This window comes from Acinonyx jubatus, chromosome C1 (genome assembly GCF_027475565.1).
Source record: "Acinonyx jubatus isolate Ajub_Pintada_27869175 chromosome C1, VMU_Ajub_asm_v1.0, whole genome shotgun sequence".
NCBI lineage: Eukaryota > Metazoa > Chordata > Mammalia > Carnivora > Felidae > Acinonyx > Acinonyx jubatus.
In genome coordinates, this window is record NC_069381.1 from 169,594,521 (window position 1) to 169,621,428 (window position 26,908).

The 26,908-nt window shown below is 35.5% G+C and overlaps 1 long non-coding RNA gene across 1 annotated transcript in view; it reads left to right on the forward strand.

Annotated features, from left to right (window-relative positions):
* Positions 1-25,625, forward strand: part of LOC113595294 (uncharacterized) — a 35,568-nt gene extending 9,943 nt beyond the window's left edge. The window contains exon 3 of the long non-coding RNA XR_003415781.2: positions 25,075-25,625. This is a non-coding gene — a long non-coding RNA (uncharacterized LOC113595294). The remainder of the gene's footprint in view (positions 1-25,074) is intronic.
* The last annotated feature ends 1,283 nt before the right edge of the window (positions 25,626-26,908 follow it).

The following is a 26,908-nucleotide window of genomic DNA, read 5'->3' on the forward strand; positions in this document are numbered from 1 at the left end:
AGCATTAATTTCTGCTCTAATCTTTATTATTTCCTGTCTTCTGCTGGTTTGGGGTTTTATTTGCTGTTCTTTTTCCAGTTCCTTAAGGCATAAGGTTAGGTTGTGTATCTGAGATCTTTCTTCCTTCTTTAGGAAGGCCTGGATTGCTATATACTTTCCTCTTATGACTGCCTTTGCTGCGTCCCAGAGATTTTGGGTGTGGTGTTATCATTTTCATTGGCTTCCATATACTTTTTAATTTCCTCTTTAACTGCTTGGTTAGCCCATTCATTCTTTAGTGGGATGTTCTTCAGTCTCCAAGTATTTGTTACCTTTCCAAAATTTTTCTTGTGGTTGATTTTGAGTTTCATAGCGTTGTGGTCTGAAAATATGTACGATATGAACTTGATCTTCTTGTACTTACTTAGGGCTGATTTGTGTCCCAGTATATGATCTATTCTGGAGAACGTTCCATGTGCACTGGAGAAGAATGTATATTCTGGTGCTTTAGGATGAAATGTTCTGAATATATCTGTTAAGTCCATCTGGTCCAATGTGTCATTCAAAGCCATTGTTTTCTTGTTGATTTTTTGATTAGATTATCTGTCAATTGCTGTGAGTGGGGTGTTGAAGTCTCCCACTATTATGGTATTACAATTGATGAGTTTCTTTGTGTTTGTAAATAACTGATTTGTATATTTGGGTGCCTTCACATTTGGCACATAAATGTTTACAATTGTTAGGTCTTCTTGGTGGATAGACTCCTTGATTATGATATAATGACCTTCTGTATCTCTTGATACAGTCTTTATTTTAAAGTATAGATTTTCTGATATAAGTACGGCTACTCCAGCTTTCTTTTGTTGACCATTAGCATGATAGATGGTTCTCCATCCCCTGATTTTCAATCTGAAGGTGACTTTAGGTCTAAAGTGGGTCTCTTGTAAACAGCATATAGATGGCTCTTGTTTTATTATCCATTCTGTGACCCTATGTCGTTTGATTGGACCATTGAGTCCATTGACATTAAGAGTGAGTACTGAAAGATATGAATTTATTGCCATTATGATGCTTGTGAGTTGGAGTTTCTGGTGGTGTTCTCTGGTCCTTTCTAATCTTTGTTGCTTTTGGTATTTATTTATATATATATATATATTTTTTTTTTCATCTTTTCTCCCCTCAGAGAGTTCCCCTTAAAATTTCTTGCAGGGCTGGTTTAGAGGTCACACAATCCTTTAATTTTTGTCTGGGAAACTATCTCTCCTTCTATTTTGAATGACAGCCTTGCTGGATAAAGAATTCTTGGCTGCATATTTTTCTGACTCAGCACACTGAATATATCCTGCCACTCCTTTCCGGACTGCCGGGTTTTTGTGGATAGGTCTGCTGCAAACCTGGTCTGTCTTCCCTTGTAGGTTAGGGACTTTTCTTCCCTTGCTGCTTTCATGATTCTTTCCTTGCCTCAGTATTTTGTGAGTTTGACTATGATATGCCTTGTTGATGGTCGGTTTTTGTTGAATCTAACGAGGGTCCTCTGTGCTTCCTGGATTTTGATGTCTGTGTCTTTCCCCAGGTTAGGAAAGTTTTCCGCTATGATTTGCTCACATAACCCTTCTACCCCTATTTCTCTCCCTTCCTCTTCTGGGACCCCTATGATTCTGATGTTCCTTTTTAATGTGTCACTGATTTCTCTAGTTCTTAAATTGTGCTCTTTTGCCTTAATCTCCCCCCTTTTTCCTGCTTCATTATTCTCTATAAGTTTGTCCTCTATATCACTGATTCTCTGTTCTGCTTCGTCCATACTTGCCGCCGCTGCATCCCTCCATGATTGCAGTTCAATTATAGCATTTCTTATTTCATTCTGGCTATTTTTTACTTCCTTTATCTCTGCAGAAAGGGATTCTAATCTATTTTTGACTCCAGCTAATATTCTTATTATTCTGATTTTAAATTCTGGTTCAGACATCTTGCTTGTATCTGTGTTGTTTAAATCCCTGGCTGTCATTTCTTCGTGCTCTTTCTTTTGGGTGAATTCCTTCGTTTTGTCATTTTGAAGGGAGAAAAGGAATTAATGAGGTAGAAAAATTGAAATTAAAAAAATTAAAATAAAAAATGTTAAATTAAAAATTAAACACACACACACACACACAAATGGAATAGATGATGCTAGATCCTAGGTATGTTTTGGTCTGGGTGTTGAAAGTGGTTTGACAGATTAGAGGAAAAAAAAGGGAAGGGGGAAAGAAAAAAAAAGGAAATCGTTTGAGAATTTGAAAAAATGAATACACTGAAGTAGACTAAAATGAGATGATGGGGTAAAATTGAATTTGAAAAAATATACACAAAAGTAAATACTATAGTAGAAAAAAATTAAAGAAAAATATTTTTAATAAAATTTAAAAATATGATTTTTTTCTTTTTCTCTATTCAAGAAAAAAATGAAAGAGAAAAAAGATAAGAAAAAGAAAAAAGGAAAAAAAGGAAATAGTTTGAATATTTGAAAAAGTGAATACACTGTAGTAGACTAATATAAAATAATGGGAGTAAAATAGAATTTGACAAAATTTACATAAAAGCAAAAATATAGTTAAAAATTAAATAAAAATATTTTTAATGCAAATTGAAAGTAAAAATAATTTTTTTCTCTTTCTGCATTCAAGAAAAAGAAATGAAAAAGAGAAAAAAAAGAAATAAAAGGAATTTTTTTCAAAATTTGAAAAGGTGAATACACTGAAGTCGACTAAAATAACATGATGGAAGTAAAATAGAATTTGAAAAAAATTACACAAAAGTAAAAATATAGTAATGAAAATTAAAGAAAATATTTTCAATAAAAATTGAAAATAAAAATGAATTTTTTCTCTTTTTGTATTCAAGAAAAAGAAAAGAAGTGTAAAAGAGAAAAAAAAAAGAAAGAAAATTGAATACATGAACCTGCTAACAGATATAAATAGGACTGAAGTTACTTCATTTTCCCCTAGAAGTCAGTCCATGTAGCGCTTTATAGTGCATAAACTAAGGGGGGGGTGGTGAGACTTGTGTTCTTGAAAAGGAAGTTGGCCCAGTTGGGCGGGGCTCATTGTAACATCTCTGCTCTCCACTAGATGGCGCTGACAGCCTACTGGGGTGTATACTTGCAGCCCTCCTAGGTGCGCATGCGCGGGAACAGTGAAAAATGGCGCCAGCTCCCCAATCTGTTTTCCTGGAATCAGCAATTGCGCTGTCCTCTGTCTTCAGCTTTCCGTCCACTCCCTGCTTTTTCACTCTCCATGACCAGCCCCAGGCAGTACCTCTGTCCCGAGTTTTGTCTCAGATGCGGCTGTTTTCCCCGACCCGTTACTTCCGAAGGGCTGAGGCTTTGACCCGTTCCGCCCCTCTGTGGGAGGGTCTCACCGAGCAGTGGCCGAATGAGCAATGGCCGAATGTCGGCTGCACCCAGGAACGCTTGCTGGACCCTGCTGCTGCCAGTGCCCCGAGACTGCGGCCAGGTGCCAGCCCGCCCCAGAAAAAATTCACGAGATAGTGTAGCAGCAGCGTTTCAGGGATTATGGAAAATCACAACACACATCTGGCACCAGGCTTCCCCCTTAACGACCTTGCTCCAGCACCAGCAAATGTGGCCGTTTTCTGGGGTCTGCTGGGACCAGGTGGCTTCAACAGTCTCTACCAAACGTCCTTCCAGCAGTGGAACCGCTTTTTCCCATGTGGCCTGAGAACCTCCTGGACCCCACTCTGTTCCTGGGGATTCGCCCTTCCCACCAGAGCACCACCAGGTAATGAGCTGCGGAGTTGCAGCCTTTGTGCTCCCCTTGTTTACAGTCTTAATGGAATTTAAACCTTCTCCTTTCTTTCTCTCTTTTCAGTTTAGTCTCCGTGGCTGTTTCCAATTTTCCACTTTCTCTCCAGCTGCTCTTGGGGAGGGGTGCTGTTCTCGTATTCTCCCCCCCCACCCCAGTCTCCATCCTCTCTCTGCCCGCAAAGAGGTTCCCTACCTTCCGCGGCATCTTGCTCCCCAAATTCACCTCTCCGCGCCTTGTACCTGCCGAATTCTGTGGTTCAGGTTGTGCAGATTGTTGTGTTAATCCTCCAATCAGTTTTCTAGGTGTGTAGGATGGTTTAGCGTTGGTCTGGCTGTATTTCATGGGTGCAAGACACACAAAAAACTTTCATGCTTCCGGCATCTTGGCTTTTTCATCACAGTGTAGATTCTAATGGCATATGTTCCCTAGGCTTCCAGTGCAGAAACTTTCAAATAGTAGATGTTTATGTTTGGGGCATTTTCCGGAGAAGTGATAGAGAAGGCAGCAATGTCTTACCTGTGACATTACCTGTTACGTGCACATCCAGTATTGCCTCTGTCTAACTCATGTAAATGGTATTTGCAAAATAACATCGTACTGTCTGCAAGGTGTGACTGTGAACAGAGGGCCTTTGTCATTTTAAGGTTGTAAAAATGAACTAATTGGTATGTCTTACATTTTCCACTGTTTGAACAACAAATGTGTGTAGGTATCTATGATTGTAATATTTACCAATTAATCTACATAGTTCATACTTAAGTTATAAAGGGTTTCAGGTGGTGTTAAGTATTACATACCAACATGGCTGAGACATATTGCCCAAATATTTGGCCAAACACTATTTTGGATAGCTGTGAAAGCGTTTTTTGAATGATATTAATATATACGCAGATGGACTTTGAATAAAGCAGATTATTCTCTGTAGTGTGGGTGAACCTCACCCAATCAGTTGAAGGCCTTAGCAGAACAAAGACTGACCTCCCCTAAGCAAAAGGGAATTCAGTTTGCAGACTCCTGGTCTCGTGACTGTCAGTGTACCCTGAAGATTTTTGACTTGTACCTCCACAATTGTGTGAGCCAATTCTTTAAAATCAATCTCTCTCTATGTATACACACGTCCTGTTGGTTCTGTTTCTCTGGAGAGCCCTGACTAATACAGTGAGTATATCTTTAAGTCATTCTTGTTCAGACACCATTTAGCTTACCAGCATTTGTATTTCCCAATTTACACAGTGTTAAAGCGTATGGGGATTCTTATATTGTATCAAATGTGAACAGTTATAATTTCAAATTCTTTTAAATTTGCTGTACATTCACCTAATTAATGGGGTAGTCTGATTGTCTCTAAAAAGTGTCTGAACAGAACTTACTAAATCTGAGAAGATGATGATTAAAAATCAAATATAAAAAAATGGGAATCTTGAGATAAAAAAACAGCTGTTGGTTGATCTATTACTAGTAGATAGGATTTATGTGGACTTAACAGAAGTGTGATTACTGAACGGCAGCAAAGATTAACGCTAGTATCAATCCATATGAGGCCTTAGTTATGTGAAAGAAGCTGAGAAAAAGAAAAGAAAATCTAAAAAAAAGAAAAATTGTTAGATTCTAACAAAGTTTAAAAAAATTCAGTTATAAAAGTGAAGAATGGCAATTACTGATGACTTTTCTTGAGTATAGAAACTGAAAATAGTAAGACAGAAATTGATGCTAAAAATAAGTAGCAATAAAGAATTCTAGATGATTTGAGTAATCTGCTTACTTATTTTATAAAATAGTAAATATTATCTTTTGGAAAAATTTGAATCTTGAATTTTTCTCTCACCTTCCTGTGAATCTCTTTTCCTCTTTACCCTGCCTATCCTTTGGAATAAGACATGAGGCTTAGTGCCACCAGAGATAATGCATATAACCTAGTAGCATATCTAGCTAAAGAGTAATCACAGTTAATCCAAGATAGAACAGGGAAGAAACAGATCCTTTGGAGTGGAAGAGAGGAAAGAATTAAAAATTAATTTCTACTTTTCTCCTACAGCTCTTTTATCCTGGCATTGAACCTGTAGAATGTGACTCTTGTGAGGAAAAGAAAAAAAAAAAAAGAAAAAGAAAAGCAAAACAAGGAAGGATTTTGTTGCAGGTTTAATTTGGGGCACAGAGATTGGATGTGTGTCATGTTCAGACTTTAAAAAGACCTATGGGCTATCAAGAAGTGCAGCAGGGTCTAATCAACCTGGGGGACGATGAAGACCCCTGGAAGCATCATGGAGAGAACATGCCTTGAATTGTACCAGATAAAAAAATGGGGCAATGTAGGTCGTTGTATATAATACAGACACATATATATACACATATAAATATTACATATCTCTGTGTGTGTATATATATATGTATATGTGTGTGTGTGTGTGTGCGTGCACACAGATCTGAGCCATATTCCTTGCCTATTAATCACAAAGACATTTAAAATTTCTGCCCTACCCAGACACTTGTATCATAAGGACAGTGGTGAAAGAAAAAGTAAACAGACCTGTAAAGTTGTTTTACATTATAGTACATGGTGATAAATTGCTAGGAATTTTAAAGTTCTCAATCTACCTCTCCTTTCTTGCCCATCCTTGCAAGTCTCTAGGTTTTCAGTGGGACTTCAAAAAAAAAAAAAAGAAGAAGAAATTTAGATTAATTACAGATGACAAAATAATGGTATACAATACTTTGTATAATTTAATTTCTAGTTTATAAAAGGCATAGTTCAGTTCTTGGAAAACCTTGCCATACCCTGAGGAACGCAGTCTTTCTTCTTAGTACTTTTTCTAAGAATAGCATCTGCTATGTGCCAGATTCATGCATATGAGAAACATGGAGTCATCTAGGTAAATTTGACTAGTTTACAGCTCTGCGGCCAAATGTATCTCAAAGTCCTGATGATTGAAACTTACTGAAAATATCCCATGCTATATTTTCAAGTTATGTTTTTACTATCTGACAGCCAAGACAGGATAGGTACTGTTGACTTGAGAGAAGAGCGCTAGTTTATTTATTTTTAATGTTTATTTATTTTTGGGAGAGAGAGAAAGAGAGCACGCATGCACATAAGTGGAGGAGGGGCAGAAAGGTGGGGGGGGAGAGAGGATCCAAATGGGGCTTTTCACTGACAGCAGAGAGCCCGATGTGGGGCTCGACCTCGCAAATGACAAGATTATGACCTGAACTGAAGTTGGGTGCTTAATCGACTGAGCCACCCAGGTGCCCCAAGAGTGCTAGTTTAAATAGAATAATTGGGGAAGGCATTCTTTGGTCAGAGGCCAGCTGAAAGAGGTAATGGAGAAAACTGACTATTGGGAGAAGAATGTTCCAAGCCAGGTACATGGTGTAAAGGCCCTGAAATACGAGCATACTTTGTGCATTCAAATAATAACAAAGAGGCTCATTTTTGGAACAGACTGAAATAAATAGAAGAAGTAGGAGATATTGTCATAGAAGATGGAAAGGAAACAGTTTATACAAGACTTTGTGCAGAATTTTAAACACTTTTACTGTTAATAAAATGGGAGTGATTGAGGGTTTGATCAGAGACGTTATGTGATCTTTTTTCACTTTTTACTCTGAATATTTTCAAATAAGTCTTATATATTTTTACGAGCAACTTTTGAAAGTTTGTGACTGTCAAAGGTTTAATTCACATAAATTGTCAAATTGAGTGGAATAAAGTCATTTATAATATTCCATTATTATCCATTTAAGCCTGTATATCTGTAGTGACAACCTTGTTTCATTACTCATATTGGTAATTTTATTTTATATCTTTCATTCTTTTTGGGAGCAAGAATTCCTGTCCCCTCAAAGGTCCTTCAGGCTGGACCAAGAATCGAACTGACATGAGACAGATTAACAGGAGAAAATCAAATTGGTACATATAGGGAATCCACATAGACATGGAAACTCCAAAGATAGTCAGGCAAAATGAAGTATATGTGTCATCCTGAACTAAGCAGAAGGGGTTGGGGGTCTGGGACTTCAGAAGAAAAAAATGCAATTCACAGGGTGATAAAAGAGCAGATGTTTGGTAATTTGATGTTTGCCCTACCATATACTTGGGTCATTCAGATAAAATTTATCTCTGCAAATAACCCTATTCTGGAAAGACCCCCCCCCCAAATTTAGATTCTTCTGTGTAGTTAAGGGAAGGTCTCAAGTGCCTTCAGCTCCGCTCAAAATAATCCACATGCTCAAGTGGCACCTTCTGGGGAGGGGTACTCTTCTGAACCCCTTAAGTTCTCATCAGTGTGTGGTTGAGTGCCCTCCCTAAAGAATGTGGTGAGAAAGAAACCTAAGATAAGAGAAGGCAACCTGGCTAAGTGTGTAGGTGACATCCCTCACGACCCTGTAACATGGGACCACCCGATCAGACTGTATGTCTATACATTACCCCGTATATGGGAGACAAAACAGTAGAAAATATATAAAAGGCTACACCACGTGGTGTTTGGGGCTCAGTTTTTCAGTAAGAACCCAACTGAGCCCGCGCTGGCATGAATAAAGTTGCTTCCTGGAAAGAAAGGCCATTGCATCATGACTCTTTGTGTGAGAATTCTACTACAAGTGTAGCTAGAGGTTTATCAAATGTATCAATCTTTTCAAAGAACGAGCATTTGGTTTTATTGATATATTTGGTTCAGGATTTCATTTACCAATGATCTCATTTTTATTATTTTCTTTCTTTGGATTGTTTTGAGTTTCTCTCTTCTTTCTCTAAATAATTCTTTGGAGTCCTTTCTTCTTTTGTAAAATAAACATTTCGCCCTATAATTTCCCTTCTAAGCACTGTTTTAGTTGCATTCTATAAATATTGGTGGTATGTTTTCATTTTTATTAATTAAAATATTTTCTAATTTTCTTTGTGACTATTCATGGCTTGGTTAGTAAAATATTGTTTAGTTTCCAAATATCTGGAGATTTTCCAGATATCTTTCTATTCTTTTTTTTTTTAATTTTTTGTAAACGTTTATTCATTTTTGAGAGACAGACAGAGTGCAAGTGGGGGAGAGGCAGAGAGAGAGAGAGAGAGGGAGACACAGAATCTGAAGCAGGCTCCAGGCTCCGAGCTGTCAGCACAGAGCCCGATGCAGGGCTCGAACTCACGAATTGTGAGATCATGACCTGAGCCGAAGTCGGTTGCCCAACCACTGAGCCACCCAGGTGCCCCGATATCTTTCTATTCTTGATTTGCATTTTAATTTTGGTCAGAGAATACTTTGTATGATTTCCGTTCTTTAAATGTGTTCAGGTTTGTTTTATGTCTTGTGTAGGGTCTTTTTGGTGAATGTTTCATTTGTACCTGAAAGTGTGTTCTGCTGATCTTGGGTAGAATGTTTTGTCATTTAGTTCTTCTATATCCTTAGCGGTATTCTGTTTCCTACTCTCAACTCATGAGGGACAAGTGTTGAAGTCTTTAAGTACATTTTTAAATGTAGGTTTTACTATTATTGAGGTATGGTGAGACCAATAGGTCAGGTGATGACTGACATTGAAAAGATAGTTTGTTCCTCACAGCTTCCAAGAGAGGGTATGCCAGGCCACACAGAACTACACAAGGAAACATCAGGGTTGGTCAGGAGGTCGAGGGAGCAAGGGGAAAATATGGACAAGGGCCTTAATTGTGGTTTCTGTGGGAAAAAAAAAAAACAGGTGACATAGTATAAGCAGGTTTAAGAATTAGCTATTTTGAATAATTGCAGTGATCTCTAGGACATAGGAACTGTTGCTAGTTGCTGCTACCTAGCCCAGGTCGGTTATCAGTGGTCCTAACTGTAAAAGCCTGATAAAGAAGGCAGTTGGGGGATATGGGCTCTTGACTGATTAGTTTGCATATGAAAAGTGTGCGCACAGACAAATAATTTACCATCTGTAGGAACTGACTAACCCTTAGGGCACAGTCTCTTCAGGGTTAACAAGACTTCCAATGTCAAAGCCACCAGAAATATAGAAAGTAAAAAAAGACAATTCAATACCGTGGGTGCATTTGTCTATTTCTCCTTTTACTCATTTTGATATTAGTTTCATTGCAAAGCTCTGTTATGTGCTTATACATTTAGCATCATTATATCTTCTTGGTGATTTATCATTCTTGTCATCATGTAAAGCCCCTCTTTTTTCTCTGGCAATATTCCATGTGCTGAAGTCTACTTTCTCTGATATTAATATAGCTGTTCTACATTTCTTTTGATTAATTTTGGGGAATTACTTAATTGAAATTAATTTTTAATTTTGTATTATGTTTTTCATCTTGTAGCTTTTAACTTATATATGTCTTCATACATAAAGTGTATTTCTTATGGGGAGAATATAGTAGGGCCTTTTAAAAAGTCAGCTGAATTGTCACTACTTTTAATTGAGATGTTGAGACAATTTACATTTAAGTGTTGCAATGATTGAATTTAATTTCCCTCCCTGTGCTTATTTTCTAGTTGTTTTAATTACTCTTTGCTCCTTATTCCTCTGTTTTTGGACTGGATATATTTTATCATTACATCCATTACTGGCTTTCTGTTGTATCTGTTTTTCTAAGTTTTAGAAGTTTCTCTAGATTTGGACTATCTTATTACAGTCTACTTTTAGATAATATATCAGTTCACATATAGTCTACGAATCTTAGTCAACAGACTTTCAATTCTCCTTCCTAGCCTTTGTCTTATTGCATCCCATATTTTACATGTGTTATATACCCCATACCTTGATACTTTTCTTTTTGGTCTTTAATAATAAATCACCTCTTACAGCAATTAAAAGTAAGCAAACTGACTTTTACATTTATCTTTATTTTTACCAATTCCAGGGTACTTCATTTGTTTTTGTAGATGGTGTTTCTCTCTGGTATTGTTCCTTGTGCTTGAAAACTTCTTTGAACATTTTTTGAAGCCAGGTCTGCCAGAAATAAATTCTAGCAGCTATTATTTATTGGGAAAAATCTATTTCACTTTTAGTTATAAACATATTCTCACTGAGTGTAAATGACAGGTTTTGTTTTCTTCCACTGCTTAAAAATATTACAGTATTGTCTTTGAGGTTGCGTTGTTTCTGGCAAGAAATCTTGCATATTTGTTTCTTTGCTCATCTATAGGTAATGTGTCTTTTTCTTTGGCTGCTTTCAAGATTTTTTTCTTATGTTTTGCCTTCATCAATTTAAACATGATGTATCTACTTATGTATGTATTGTATTAATTGTTAATAGTAAAAATACTTTTCTTCTATATCATCATGATTTGTTTACATGATTTTTTTCCCACTGTTTGTTCTCAGTGTATTCATTTGAATGATTTCCACTAACCTATCTTTAAGGTCACTGATCATTTACTCAATTGTGCCAACATAACTCTCCATCTCTGGCATTATCACTTTCATTTCTAACATTATATTTGATTTAAAAGTTTTACCTCTCTACCGGAATTCTCCCACGTTCGCACATGTCCGTGTTTTCTACTAGATTCCAAGCATATTGATTCTAAGCATATTCATTATTTTAAAATTCACACTGGAGGTACCTGGAGGGGGGCTCCATCAGTTAAGCATCTGACTCTTGATCTCAGCTCAGGTCATGATCTTATGGTCCTGAGGTTGAGCCCTGCATCAGCTGAGCGTGGGTCCTGCTTGTTATTCTTTCTCTTCCTTTCTCTCTGCCCCTCCACCACTTGCACTCTCTCTCCCTCTCTCTCAAAACAAATGAATAAACATTTAAAAAAGAAAAAAAATCACACTGTTAGTCACAATATCTGGATCATTTCTGAGTTTGATTCTGCCAATTACTTTGTCTCTTGACCATGAGTTTGTTTCATTTCCTCTTATTTTGTGTGACTGTGTGTGTTTGAGTCAAATTTTTATTGGATACTAGGATTCATATGTAAAAGAGGAAAGATTGAGGTAAATAGTATTTATAACTGGAAATATGTTCTCCTCTTTCATGCAGTAGCATGGGGGTACTGAATCAATCTTGTCAAAATTCAAACTTAAAATTAGTCTACTGGTGCCTTGTACTTAGGTCGGGGTCTGGGATTCAGAGAGCAATTCTTTTCTTTTTTTCTTAAGTTTATTTATGTATTTTTGAGAGAGAGAGAGAGTGAGAGGAAGAGGGCATGAGTAGGGAAGGGGCAGAGAGAGAGAACCCCAGGCAGGCTCTGCACTGTCAGCACAGAGCCTGATGCAGAGCTCGAACTCACTAACTGCAAGATCATGACCTGAGCCAAAACTGAGCATCAGTTGGCTTAACCAACTGAGCCACCCAGGTACTCCTCAGAGAGCACTTCTTAATGTTTGTGCTACAACCTCACTTTTGAACTATCCATGTGTGCTTGCACAACAGAAGAGCTCATTCTCTCTCTTAAAACATGTAACCTTTCCCCAGGGGTAGATTTCTGATGTTTGCAAATTTGTGTCTTGCTAGGATTCTGCTAGGGGCTGGGGCAGGAGGAAGACTGTTCCAGCCTCAATAGTGGGCCTCCAGTGTGGGATTTTCTCAGCATTTCTGTCTTTTTCCCTATGGCAGACAGCCAGAATTCTGCCTTGTGTTTCTCTGGTTCTTGTTGGGGAGACCATTTTTGATAGAACATCCCTGCCTTGGGAATTTTTCCTCAGCTTCCTCATGGGTAGAGATCTTTCTTCTATATCCTTCCCTTTGCTCTTGGGGTTTGCTATCCCGCCCTTTGATGTGAAATGCTTTTCAGAGACAGTCCACTTTCTCTACAGAGGCCTGATCCTTTTCTCTATGCTTGCCACACAGAGGGGTAGCTCTAGGTGTTTTCCAGCCTTGTCCTCTGTTTTCTTATGACTGTACCATAGGGTTCCGAAAGAAAGAGACCGTGGATGGGGGCAAACTCCCTTTGCATCTCATTCTCGTGGGCTCCACACTGTCAAATCAGCTCACAGTTGGCCTTTAGATTTTTATTAATATTTTAGCTCACTTGATCCTCCTTGTTTATATGTTGGCCCTGCCTTTCTTTCTTGTTGAGAAGGTTTAGGCATGCAATTTCTTCTTAGGGGAAGGAGCTGTCCTATTTCAAACTACGTATGTGGCTCCCTGAAAGCTCAGCTTCCTTACGGGTTCAAGAAAATTTACAATTTTTTTTCTGGCCTACTTCTAGTTATTAGAGTAGAAATGATACTTTTTCAGCTAGCTACAAACAAGCAGAAGTGGAATTATCCTCTTATTTTCTTCAGACACATTCACTCAATTAATTCATTAAAATATTTGATAAATACATTCCAACAAACCCAACTGTGGACTCAAAATTAACTGATCAACTACAGAGTTACCCTCAAGGGCAACACATTAGAAAAGAAATTTTGAGTCTGTCCTGTCTACAACTGATCCTATGTTCCATGGCTGTGTTAAAATTCTTAAAATTGGACTTTCATCATGTAATTAATGGCTTAGAAAGTCACAATTAATTCCTACCAACATCTAACCTACATTTATTTGCCTTATTTTCAACTACCACCCAATTAGTTTTCTTCCTTATGCTTCCACAATCAGAATGTTCTTCCCCATTTTTTTCCCCTTCCAGAGACTTACAGCCTCCAAGGTTTCTTTACCAACTACTTAGTTCTCATCCAATATTGGTGCCTCTCAGCGCTTTTATAACACTAACATTCTGAACCATACAACTTAGCACATAATTATAGAAATATATTTTTCTGTTTCTTTGTTTTTTTTTTCTCTGGGTCTTGGCTTCATGGGAGGAAGGGAAGGAAAAGTAACTCCTCATAGTATTTTAATGTCTCCCATGTGGCCTAGCAAGTTCTGGTCTCCTGTATTTTTATGACAAACTAGAATATTAAGTAAATAAATTTGCAATAAACTCAGGAACAGGTCAAAATATTCTTAAATACTCTACTTGAATAAATATATGGAATGCACTTAAAACCCTGAGGGACAAATATGTACTTTCTGACAGCTGGATATCAGATTAATATAGTGTGCAAGTTTAAAGTTTCTAAAATGAGGGAAAATGACACAGTAAGATTAATGGTTTTCCTTGCAACTACATTAATTACTTTGGGGCTTGATACAGCAATCATGGTCACACATGTTGTCATTTCAATATATATGTAGAATATAATGTAGGCAGATGTGCTCATTTTGATGATTTTAATCAAAGATCTATTTATGTGACACTTATCTCCATGTTATTTAAATGTTTGGATAATCTAATTACACTCATTTTAATTATCAGTGTGGAAAGGAGAAAGAATGAGATTGCTCTAATTTCTCTCTTTTCTAGAATGATAACTCTTTCCAAAGAGAGGAGTTCGAACATGTCTGTGATGGTACTAATTCTTTACAAGTCCAGTCAGGGATAGACTTTCTAGAGAAATTGTGTGTGTGTGTGTGTGTGTGTGTATACAGAAATTATTTTTGTGTGCCCTGATAGAGAAGACATAGTATGAAACTCTTTCTACACATGTACGTTGGGAAATTTGCAAATAGAACCAATTCCCTGTGCCCTGATAGAGAAGACATAGTGTGAATTTCTGTGCCCTGATAGAGAAGACATAGTGTGAAACTCTTTCTACACATGTATGTTGGGAAATTTGCAAATAGAAACAATTCCTAATATAGCTCTTACCAAATGAGTCAGTAGTTGCAAGAGTAAGCAGTATTTTTTAAGTTATGTTTTTACTTATAAAGAAGTTGAAATGGATTGGTAATGACACAATTTGTGATTTAGAATATTCATCATTATGTCCATTACAGGCAAAGTGAGGGTGGACTGACAAGAGGTCAGAGGGTATAAGCTCTGTATAATTAGATACATTGGGTAACATGTCTGCTCTTAGACCCAATACATTACATTGGCTAAGGGTGACTTGATTTGCTAATGCATTATGAGAGATTTTACCGGGTGTTTTTCCTTTCCAAAGCCACTTAAATATTTATTGTCTGAGCAAGTTATAGTTTTCCTCAAGGTCAAAGATGCCTGCCTTTAAGTAAATCATTCTATTAGTCCCTGAGAATTCTTTCCTGTTCTTGTTCGAACATATAACTACATCCTTAAATTTCAGACTCTAATGCCCTTGCTTATAACTATAAACTCCAATATTGGCTGTTTTTAGCAGATACTCAGAGTAATATTAAATCTCATTTACATATTACAAACTGATTCCCAGTACAAAAATGGGTGGTTGGGGATGATGGGGATGGTGAGCAAAGGGAGAATGAAATTATGTGGGGAAAATCAATCTTGGTACCCTGTGGCAATAAGAAATTATTCATTAGTCAACATAAACCACCTCATTTAAATGTCTCAGATATGCACACTGAGGAAGCAAAAATCAGACATCTCTAAATCTTTTAACATGCATAAATATTGCATCAAGAGTATTAACAAATACATTTTCTTTGATTGAATATTTTGTATTTTAATTTTATAAACCCATTTCTATTTTATCTCAATTATAAGTAATAGCATTTATTAATGATTCCTGGTGAGCTAAAATTTTTGCAACAAGGATTTAGAGATGAATTCTCATTGATTAGCCCAATGTTTTCCTTATTTTAAAAGATCCCACATTTCACCTACCTTTCTCTCTTTCTTCAGTACTTCAGCATTCAAAAGATGATATATACATCACTAAACAAATCAGTCAGGAAAATCAATTGTTCACATTATTTTTCTTGTTTCTACACAAAAGCATATCTTCCATAATGCCTAGTTCTTGTAGACAGTAATCACATCTTTTGACCCCCTTTAGGCTTTTCTAAAGAACTTCATAAAATTGCAATTGTCGTGCCATCTTTATTTTACTCTCATATACTGCCAATTTAAGTTTTTAATACTATTAATTGTATCAGTTATTCCTCTTAAAGTTTTTGCTGTGAAGGGAAACATACAGCATACTAAATCCTAGGATAAAAAAAAATTCTAATTTAGAATAAACTCTGAGCCCAACCATGGAAGCAAAAAAGTTATTTATGTTCCTAGATGAAATAATTTATCTTGCTTTGAAAACACACTGATAAATATACACATATCAGATATACATAGAGATAGATTTAAATATAGGGCAGAATAAGATTATAGTTTTACTTCTTAGAATTTAAAAATAGTAATGCTCTACTGTTTTTAATTTCCAAAATGAAATAATAATAATTATAGGCTTTAAAAACATCTTTGTTATGAGTAGTTTTGGGGAGGGAAATTTATATATATATGTATAAAATCCTTTCTTAATATACTACAGAATATCTTATATTGGTAATTATCAAAGTGTAGAGGAAGATTTAATGATAGTATATCATTTATTTTTGTGAATTTCTTTACAAAGACTTTAAAAAAATCTTTTTTAAATGTTTGTTTATTTTTGAGAGAGAGAGCAGGGGAGGGGCAGAAAGAGAGAGGGACAGAGGATCTGAGTTAGGCCCTATGCTGATAGCAGAGAGCCTGATGTGGGCGTCAAACTCACGAACTGTGCTGTCATGACTTGAGCCAAAGCTGGACGCTTAAACAACTGAGCCACCCAGGCACCCTCTTACAAAGTCTTTTTAAATTAACTTTACCTGAGGTAGAGAAAATGGAATTTCTTTCTTGACTTTGTCATTATTATTCATCTTGAATATCTTTAAGTAATCTAGCACATCTGGTACAGTAAACACAAAAACTAAAATAGGGATGTATGTCCATTTGTTTTCAGCTGTCCGGGAGCCTATCAGTTTTTGTGTTCAGATATAGTTTGGGTTTTACATGAAAATGCTATTTTATTTGCTTATTATTTGGTTTAGCTTATATTTTCACCTATAAACCTGCCTATAATAATTATAAATCTGCAACTTATCAATTGGAAATATACGCTCCCAAATTACACTGTTACACCTCTGCAACAATTTTTCTTCTAACACTCGGTTGAAGGAAAATTAGACAAATACATTTTGCAGTAAAGTTGAATTGGCTTGTAAAAGAGGGTATTTATGAAGTGTATATATAAAGCTAGCATCTATAATACTTTAATGAAAGCATACACATACACCTATATGGTTAACTGATCAATAGGTCAACAGGAGCACTTTAAAATTCTTGTCCAACCTCAGCTAACACTAGAGATTTGATAATGTGCTGAAGACATAATGATCTGGATAAATTATATATATTGTTCAGTACAACAGCCTTTAATGTTCTGATAGAATCCTAAATTCCCTCCTAAGGAAGTCAATTTAATGAAATAATGGAAAACTGATTAAAGTAATGTTTGCCATTGATAACATTAATATGTGGAAATTAGGGACATTGTAGCCCCCTCCTTTGTTTTACTTTGCAATCCACAGTGGAGTGTGAAGACTGGTGTGTCTCAGCATGTCTCTCTCCCTCAGCCAGTTGGTGGTGTTGGTGGCAATTCCTGTTAAGCATCTCCCCTTGTGCACATTACCAGATGTGAGTTCATGTGTACCCCACGAGCAGCTGGCACATTTTGTGAATGCTCCAACTTGCATCCAATGACAGGTCTCCACTGAATTCATGAACACATCACACCTCCTGTGATTTTCCATCAAGTTTGACAGCAAACAGCCTTGTCTCTCCTCCACTGGTTTCCAATCACATTTCCTTGATCTCACAACAGTTGATTCCTGAACAATCAGTCTTGACCCTTTGTGTATAAAGCATCACTGGCCAAGGACAATCCAGTGAACTCATGTGATATCCAGGGGCTCAAACCCTATTTTCTCTAATGTGAATCCAATCCTTGGATGGGAATCCTTGGAGGATTCTTCTCTTCTCAATTTCTCCCACAATCCCTAAGTCATTCTTCAGTTTATATTTTAGCCAATATTCCATTAATACAATCTCATATGAATAATTATTTTCACTAAAGTTTTTCTGCTTAGATGACTATGTGTTTTTCTGTCCTGTTCTTGGATTCACACTGTATGTAGAAATAGGAATCAAAAAATTGTGCTAAGAAGATGGGCAAATTTGCAGTCTGAATTATATGATGCAGTTATCAACAATTGAGATTCACTAATCTATATCAAACAGATGTGATAGGAAAAAGGGCAAAATAGAAATCATAGCCTTTCTACCTTACAGTGAGGAGAAATCTACCAATGTATTCTTTAGAAAACATGCTATTTAAGTTCTTCATCTTAGATACAGGGAGAATGAGACCAAGAAAGTCTGTTTCAGTTCCACTCACTATTCAATATCCCTTGGCCTAATCTGACTTTTTAAATCACTTTTCTACTGCTTGGGATTCACAGACTATGGAGGATCTCTGGACTGTTTATATCAGGCATGTGGTTATAAGCACTATATGTCATACCTTGAAAGAATTTTTTAAAGTATAAGAGGTAGGATCTTTTGTCCCCATTATGAATGCTGAGAAAGAGAGAAAGAAAAAAATGAAAAGTCTTTGTTTCAAGTTAAACATCCTAAAAAGTGTTTCATTGTGTTAAATACGGTGTTTTATTTTAAGTAATATATTAATAGTTGTAATGAAACAATCTTAATTTCAAATTTAGAAGATCATATATCAGTAAATGAAAAAAGAAAACAAATCATTTAAAATAATGTCTTGCTCAATAAAAAAATGTACTGAAAAGTTCAGCTAAAGTTTTAGTTACTGCATGAAAAAGCATTCTGTTTTCCCCTTATGTTCAGTCCTTGGTCACAGCCTCTCCTTCAATATTTTTTCCCTGTCTCTTCTTTTCTTTAGTTGAATCTCATTAACCTCCAAACCCAATGAATGGTGACACTCTGGATAATAGAGAGTAATTATAACTTCTTTGTATGGAATAGACATTTAAATCATCACTTTATATAAAATAATCTGAATATTAAAATTATGTTAAAGATTATATGATCTTTCTAAATTGGAGAATTTTCTTTGTGATTTGTCAGGGTCCTGAGTCTTCACTATGAACATGAAGTACTGATAATAGAGATAAGTGTAAACACTTACCATAGTGTATTTTACTTATTACTACCTTTTTTTAAAGTTTATTTATTTTGAGAGAGACTGAGACAGTGTGAGTGGGGAAGGAGGAGAGAGAAAGGGGGAAAGGATTCCAATCAGGTTCTGTGCTGTCAGCGCAGAGCCCGACATGGGGCTCAAACTCATGAAACCACAAGATCATGACTTGATCAGAGACCAAGAGTCAGATGTTTAACCAACTGAGCCACCTGAGCACCCCTTATTATTATCTCACCTTTGTAACTGTGATCTGTAAGAACAGTACTGGTCTTATATTACTTGTCTTACTATAATACCTGAAATGTAGTAAATGCTCAATAAGTATCTGAAAATTAATGGTAAACTAAAGAGTGGTAAAGTAGTAATACCTGTTTCACCAAATCACTATATCACTTTTTTCTATGAAATATTATGATATTGTGTTCTAGTAAAATGTTTATGCAGTTATTTGCAAATATTAACAGAAATTCAAGATACATTCCTAATATGATTTCAGTCATCCACCCCTCCTTTTTTCTGTCTTAAAATATAAGTATAGGGTACAATGGAAAACAAACCACAGAATACTTTATTACTCGTGTTCTTGGTCTTATAATTCAATTCCAGAACTCTATTAACTACTCTGGGCCATTTGAAAAACAAAACAAAACAAAAAACAAAACAAAACAAACAAAACTTACTTAAATTAGCTAACTGAATCAGTATAAATCTCCTAAAAATAAAAGTATTATAAATTTCATTTTATACGTTTGTGAGTCCAAATGTGAGACTGGAAACTTTTAATTCAGTGAAATGAAAGCATATCCATTAGTAAAGAAGCAATGGAATCAGAGAGAGCTAAAGGAAGAATGAGTGAGCAAGGTCGTTTTAATGCCTCCAAATGGATAGCTTAGATGTCAGCCTGAATCTTCACGTGCAGGCAGTAGGCACATACCAGTGGCCTCCTCAATGACACAGAATTTAAAGAGGGGAGTTGACTAGCCTGACCCAAACTCTTTTTATCCGGGATACATAGAAGGAAGAGACCTAAGAAAGTCAACTTATTCATATATGCTGACTTCGTGACAAATTCAAGATTTCTACTTTTTAAAATATTGGTTCAACCCATGGGCTTGAGTCAAATTAATCAAGGTTATGGCTTCACTTATTATTTTAAAATGGAGAGGCTTTGCCTTTGATCTTCACTGGCAATGAATTAGAGCAGAGGCAATTATGAGGAGTAGAGAAAGATGAAAGAGAAGAATTGAATGCTGTTTAAAAGCCAATCATGTATTTACTTGATCACATGCTGACTAGATGTCATTAGAACCTGTTATTTGTACTTCAGGATAAACTAGACTTGGTTTTTAGAAGGAAATAGTCCTCAAATTGGTAGAAAAGCCTAATTCTAAACTTTTGTTATTGCATTTTTTATCACATGTAAAATTATTACCCAATTTTCATTCATAAGTATTATAATATTTGGATAGCTAATATTTTAATAATACCTCTGTCTTTAAATTTTCTTTTTAAATTTGAGAAAAATAAATTATTTTTCTTTTCACAACATAGCATTTTTGTTGTAGATATGAAAGCAACTATTGCTTTTATTGCGAATCTCAATGTTAATTTATATTTGTTTCTAGATAGCATGAGTCACAACATTTCAGATTTCTTTCATGCTTACAAGTAATTAATTGTATTGTACAACTACAGTGGTAAGACAATTCCAAATCTTGGTCCAATAGTTTGAGTTTCAATGTCATTTTAATTACTATTAACATTATTTTTAGTCATAAGTGAGGGATATCACTACAACCAGCTATGTAAGAGCTTGGAGCTTGAAAAAAAAAAAGAACTTGGAACTTATTCTCCTCAAAGTCTATATTTAATATCAGCTCTACCAATTTCTTATTTTATAATTACCTAGGCTTAATTTTAGAATGTTTTAAATATAGTTTTTCTTATAGTATGTTGCATAGAACTTTATTTTTTTATTCTAGTTTCTTTTTATTTATTAAACTTTTTTTAATTTTTTCATTTTTAAGAGACAGAGAGATCATGAGCAGGGTAGAGGGACAGAGGGAGGGAGGGAGGGAGAAGAGGAAAGAGAGAGAGAGAGAGAGAGAGAGAGAGAAAGAGAAAGATTGAGAATCTTAAGTAGGCTCCACGCTCAACATGAAGCCTGACGTGGGGCTCAATCGCACAACCCTGGGATCATGACTTGAACTGAAATCAAGAGTCAGATGCCCAACCTACTGAGCCACCCAGGCACCCCTGACGCTAGGTGCTTTTTAAAAATGCCTTTGTATTTCCCCCATAGTGTTAGAACTTTTAAAAATCAGTCATGTATAAATAATCAAAAAGTGCTTTTATATTCAATATGGCGTATGAAATTCATTTTTAATATATACTTAAACTAATCTGTGTATTTCATTTGAGTTATCATTGATGATATTTACTTTAAAATAATTTGGAATAATAATTTTGCGTTATATGTTTGTTGGGCACTAATTTTTAATCCACAGTTGTTTATATTTGCTGTTTGAATAAAAATTATTTCAGTAAATTTTCTACGCTATTTTTCTACATTTTAGAGTTGTAACTCTAATGGATTTATATAGTTGTTTCCAAGTATTGGTGCTTCAGAAGATTCAGCCTTTTGTCAATCATTTTCATATAGCTGTATTAAGCCATAGCTTAGAATTAGATAATCTAAATCATTTTAACTTAACGCTTTTCAAGAAACTCATCATTCACTAAGCATCTCAGTTATTTGTCATCTTGAGAGGATTAAGAAGTGTGCTGACTTATTTAAACTGTTTCACAAATTAGATCAAATAAAAGATGATGTGTGAGAGAAAACTTAAAAGAAAAAAATCCCACAAGTGCAACAACAACAAAAACTTTTTTCAAAGAAATAAAACATTTATAGAGTACAGTGAAATGAAACCATATCCAATTTCTTAGTAAATGTCTAATAACTTGATTTGTGGAAGTTTAATATATATCTTTGTTTACTTATTTGTTTTTATGTCCAAACTTAAACCACCCCATACTCTGAACCAGGTACTCAGACAAACTGTATCTGCTACTTGGTCTTATCTCTCTTTAACTTAAAAGAGCTTCAGCTACAGTTACAAGTTTTTGAAAAATTATGGTAAAAACGATCTTCCCTAGCAGATCAGGAATGGTTTGTAAAGAATCTTTTTATTTTTATGAAGTTACTACAAACATGAACCACAGACCAGCAATTTTCTAAAAACTAGATTATAATGAAACACATTAAAACACAAAGACTTCACACAATAGTATTTTTATTATAGACTATCTTATGCTGCTTCACAATTATTACTATGATGTAAATTATTGTGGATGTTCATACCATCACATACAAGGATTATATACATATTCTGGTTTCATATGCTGTGTGTAATGAAAGCATAATTAGTTTGTATAGCAGATATATAATCCCATCTTTAGGTATTAGAATCCCAGACAACCATACACACAAGTAGATATTACCATAAAGACTTTAGACCAGTACTTCATACTTCATAGAAGTTTTAAGTTTTGGTTTTCAATCCACTGAATATATAATATGTGTTTCATATATCTAAGCACCTGTTAGATCTTTATTTGGCACCAAAAAAATTTCACCAATTTAAAAAATGTGAAAACTAGGAAAGACCATCATTTAATTATGATTGGTGTTGCACATTAGAAATAGAATTTCTGGGGCTGGAAAACAAACAATACAGTGCTAGTCATAACTTCTGCCTTTTTTTTTAAGGATAATTTTAATTTGGTAGCATCACTTTGTGATGTAATGCTTAAGCTGTAAAATAATCTGACTAATAAGGAATTATTCAAGGTAACTTTTCAGACACAACTGTCAACTAAGAAAAAACAAAAAGCTATTACTACAAACAAGAGAGGTTAAATTTACATGAGCCAAAACCTAAGCGGTTAGTCAGTAATAGAACAAAAAATAGAGGGAAATGGAAATTAATGTAGTCATATTACAGTGAGAATCACTTAATCAAATATTCACTAGTACATCTGTACTAGTGTTTGATAACCATTATCGCTTCTGATTGCTTGGTGCCCATTTCACCATGAAAAAAGACATTATTAGGCATGCAGAAGAGATTTCAAAGTTAAAAAACCAAAAACAAGCCCAAACTACCAGGACTGTGTGGCATTACATGTATTAGCTTAGGTAAAGTAGAAAATTTCTTAGACAATGATAGAAAACTTTAACTTCTGTAGAATCACTAAAAAAATTAAGCCAGTACAAATATTGCCACAAATAAACCAAATAAAATAGCATTTTCTGTTTTGTTGGTTCCTACAAATATTCAAAGATCGATAATCATAGTATTTCATAGTATATTTTCAGAGAACATAAAATAGGAAATATTCTAAATAATTTAAGAAATGAATGTAACCATAATATGGAAAAATTTTTAGATAACCATGAACATAGAACCAGCAAAATAAAGTTTTATATGCACAAAAATAAATATATTATGAATATGTTGAATATTTTTTAAAGAATTTAAAGTTGGTTCAACATAAAATAAATAATTCATAGTTATTGGATCAAAGTTTCCACTTATTTGATTTAACAAGAAAGTTTAATGGATGTGCTGAATATATAATCAAAATTAAAAATCCAATTTCTTTACCATATATCTATAACCAGTAGTTGGAAATTGATTTAGAAAAAATGCCTGTGGAGGATATTGTGATATATAGACCATATTTCCTCTGCATGAATGAAACACTCCCTGAATAACCAGCTGATGGGAGTTCTGCCTGCAGATAGCCTTGCTGTCACCTCCTTTCAGAGATGGCCTCAGCCACAGAAAGATACTTTCACCAAGTTCACACCTGTTCCCAGCCTTCCCACATACAGTGACTCTTAACTTTGATAGGTATGATAACATTGTTTTCTCTCTAATCATTTTTAAGCCTGGTCAGAGGAGGATGGACACTCCTTCCTGAAGGAGATCACTTTTTGTACTCTGCTCACAGGACTTACCTATGCTCCTTGATGGTGTATGGAAGGCTGCAGTGTGATTGATCATCACTGAAAGAGATCCCATTCTAGAAATAGAGTAATTATGGCCCAAAGTATTCAAGAGAAAAAATGTTTAGGAGATGTGTTGTTCTGCAGCAATACTATACAATTCTGAATGGTAAATTTGACATGGCCAGAAAAGAAACTTTCATTAACATTTCCCTGCATACTTTTGGTAATATGTCCGTTTGTGGTCATCACTAAGAAAACTGTAACAACTTTGAAGAGAATAATTGGAAACTAGTATTCATGATGGGGGATGCAGCACCTTGGGTAAGGATATAATCAGCATCAGAATGAAAAAATGCTGAAAGAAACTGAAAAGTCAAGATCTATATTACATTTTCAAAAGTTCTCAATTACCATGATGTTATAAATAATAACTGCATTGGTACCCTTTGTTCATGATGGCACACACACACATTTAACAATAAAGAATATGAAGAGTTGTTTCCTGGATCTAAACAGTAAAAGATAGTTCCTACATGTTACAAAGAATCTTCACAGGCAAGACAGGACAATAAGCAAATACTTAAATATCTTTATCCATTATTCTAAATCTTCATCAAAAAAAACATTCTACTTCACATGGATGCATAAATCTTGTAATACATTCTTGTAAGAATTGTTCAGACAAACAGGAGCCATGCAAAAATATTTTCCTCGGGACACCCTAGAATTGATCCTATATGGTGCTAGGAAATATAGTTATATTAAAAATAAAAATAATTTCTACTTTACATCCTGTATAAAAATCTATTTTACATCAATTACATACTTTACATTTTTGTAGACAAAAACATGCCTTTATGAACCTGAGACAAGAAAGATTTAAAAAATAATACTAATGTGGTGATGGACCAGTTGAATGAGAATCATCCAGATGTTAATTCAATTGTTTATATTCATTTTTTAAATTTTTAAAAAAGTCTTTCCTCACCCATATTCATATGGATATTTGTTTTGAAATGATAATGTAGCTGTTCCTGCCCCTCTAGTTCCTTTTAGAATTTATTCAATGCTGACGCTGCATACATCATTACTTATGGTGCTGCCTCATCTACTATAAGTAATGGTTCCCAATGACTCTCTCAAAATTGTTACTGTGCTTTCTTAATGATCACTGTAAATGTACATTTTGCCTTTCCAAGTAATCAACAGTTGACAGATTATGTTGAATATACACCATTAGTATTTAAGGTAAATGGGACAGATATTGGTGCTCTATCCATATCTACTAATTATTTACTGTGTTTTATTTTATTTTGAATATTGCAGGCCTGCTTGTCTACCTATTGTCAGCACCTGTGCCTCTTTGCATAAGACCTTTGTCTTGTCAAAGAAGAATGCACTACCTATGTGAATTATAAGCCAGACACTGGGGACATAGAAATGCTTCCCCATCAGCCCAACCAATGAGTGGCAGAAGCTGGTGCATAATCTGGCAGCTCCGTTATTCATTTGGCAGACTTATTCTGAGGGGTTTGTTCCTTACTACCTCCTAAATATTATAACATGATTGACAATTTACTCTGCTGATTTTTTTCCCTTTCTATATCAATTCTATCCAAATTCAAATCTATATACTATTCTCTCAATATTTCTATGATATTTTATTGCATAACTACCAGCACTTACCTTTTTGTCTCAGGCTCTGTTTGGGGGGAAACCATACATAAGATGATATCATTTGTGGTCCTAAGCAAAGCCTTAGGATTGAGTTCTGAAATGTGATCACTTTTCAAGCAGATTAAAAAAAAAGAAAGAAAGAAAGACACTGTTATCAGTAGTAAGGAGATAATAATATTCTCTGGCATGGTGATTTGAAACAGAATGCAGGTAAAAGAGGATATACTTTCTTATCTAGAACCTCTAACATTTGAGAGCTACAAGGGGAAATTAAATTATAAGAAATAGGTTTTTTGTTTTACTTTTTTATTTTTTTTTTTTTGGCTAACTGCTATTGATTCCCTGAAAGAAACAATGAACAAACAAATAGGAACTGGTCAGCCATCTATGAACTCAGAGCACACTGTGAAAGTCATAAGCCTTCTGTAGCAGTGAAACTCTGATCTCCTGCAGTCAGAAGGCAGACTGTGCAGAAAACGGACGTGTAATTTGGTTGTGAGTATTTGTTGGTCCCCACATTGGGAGATTCCTGAGTGAAATCTGAAACTACAACTCTCTGCCACTCTGACACCTCCCCATACGTGGAAGACAAGGAGATCTAGGTTGGTCAGTAACCACTTTAATCAGCAAGGGAACTTATATATGAGGTTTGTCTTGGGTGGCCACAAGATGAATAGAGCTCTGCACCTACCTGCCAGACTCTGAAAAAGTTTTTGTAGAAGCTTTAAATTGAGTTCAGTCATGTATTCAGTCCAGATGGTGTCAACAATACATTGCTCTCTCAAGGCTGTCTATAAAACAGCTCCCAGTGTGGGGATGGTGGGCAGAATGCATTCTAAGGACAGGCGAGGATGTGAGGAGCCTCCTATCACTCACGCTCAGCTTGCAGACCAACCAGCAGTCACATTTTCTTGCTGACCTCTTCCAACAAAATTAGCAGGAAAAACTTCATTTATTTAAAAGTAATGACACAGATAGGGAAGGAGTAATACCTGAAATAGAACACCTCAGTGGATGCACTTGAGAATCTTGGACCCCCCCCAGGTTTCCGTGAAACCCCTAGGCTGCTGTAAGTGGCTTTCTTGCTCTTCCTAGAGGATATCAAATTACCTTTGATTGGAAACCATGAAAAAACAACTGAGGCATAGGACTTGTCCTTCTGAACTTCTGACCTCAATTCCCACTGCTGTTACTTCTAGAGCAATCATGAGGGCCAAGTCAACCAGAACATGACAGGGGCACCATAACCAGGGTCTCAGACCCCTCAGGGATAAAGATCTGGGTCACCCTATGAGGCAGACAACTAAAGCCAGCACCTAACTTAACAATGAGGGATATCTGGAATAGATGGTGGAAGAGGGAAGATGATAAATACCAGTTGCATCCCCAAGACCAAAACAGCAAGGTTACTATAGCTTATATAAACTAAACCTTTTAATGGAGATCTGTTTTTTAAAGAATGTCACTAGCAGTCACCTTGGGA